Source organism: Etheostoma spectabile, chromosome 16, assembly GCF_008692095.1.
Source record: "Etheostoma spectabile isolate EspeVRDwgs_2016 chromosome 16, UIUC_Espe_1.0, whole genome shotgun sequence".
Lineage (NCBI taxonomy): Eukaryota > Metazoa > Chordata > Actinopteri > Perciformes > Percidae > Etheostoma > Etheostoma spectabile.
The window spans coordinates 6,407,322-6,408,592 of record NC_045748.1 but is presented as its reverse complement, the minus strand read 5'-3'; positions in this window follow the sequence as shown (position 1 = coordinate 6,408,592).

Genomic DNA, 1,271 nt, shown 5'->3' with positions numbered 1-1,271 from the left:
TTTGCTGAAGAGGAAATCATGAACCATTTACATAAATGGGGCTGGCAGCTTGTTATAAAGGGTGATGAAACTGGGGGGTGCCAGATTGCCTGACAGAAAATGCTTTCAGTAACAAAGCCAAATGGAGCAAACATGCATTTCTGAATTGATATGTGCAACTTCAACAGCAGCAACCAAAAACCTCAAAACACTTGATAATATTACATATTAACATTAATATTATTATAGAGTGGTAGCGGTGAAGTAGCCTATGTACTGTATTTCAATAAATGGTATCACATATGAAACTGGTATCAAAGTTGGCATGCAACTAATGATAATTAAAATTTTCTATTCACGTTTTTAAGTTTTTAGATTGAGTGATTATTTGTAAAAATCACATAAAATTGAGAAAAACAAGTGGGAGCAAATGAAATGAAAGCAGAGAACCAATAACTGACAGGTAAACAGCAAGGCTTTTGAAATCAGTCTGTGCCCTCCAGCATGGTTGTGAGACTCAGGCCAACGTAACATTTTACTGATTTAGTTATCCATACACAGCATCACAGTGTAGATTTAATCATTTAACTTGTAGCCAGACTCATTTGAGATTCACATCACATTGTGATAGAGTGAACACTGAGACCTTGTAAGGAGGCCTTGGTTTTTGTAATCTAGACTGTATATCTCCCTTAACAAGAAATGACCAATGACTAGACCTCAGCCTTCTCAGTGCATATTTCTTGGGTTGCTGGTTAGTGCAGGAAGTTGCCTTACGTCAGAAATTTTATGTGGAGTAAGTAAGTAGGACTAGTTTCCTTTTTAAGATGAGTAGGCTGTGATGTTTCCTATGTTAATGATCTTCAGGAGAAGCAGTGATTTATTTTCAGTTTAGGTTAGAGCAATTTTGAGGTACACAGGAGTCTCAAAATTGTTGGAAGTAATGTCACACTGGATGAGGTGATCGGGCCAAAATTAAAGAGAGTTTGAGTTTACACTAGAGTCACTGTTATTTGAACAAACAAATAAGAGCAATATTAGGATTCCTTGATGTAAAGACAGGAAATTAGTATTTCTTGATTTCCTTTTATCTGGTACTACCCTTAAAGTGTGTGATGAGATTAATGTTGATGATTTAGCAGATGATAAGGACCTCGACTGACAGTGGCGCAAGATGTATGCTCAAGCTAATGTGCTTGCGCGTAAATTTGTGTTCTGCTAATTTTAAAGCGCCCCTTTTATGCTCATTTTCAGGATCGTAATTGTATTTTGAGGTTGTACCAGAATAGGTT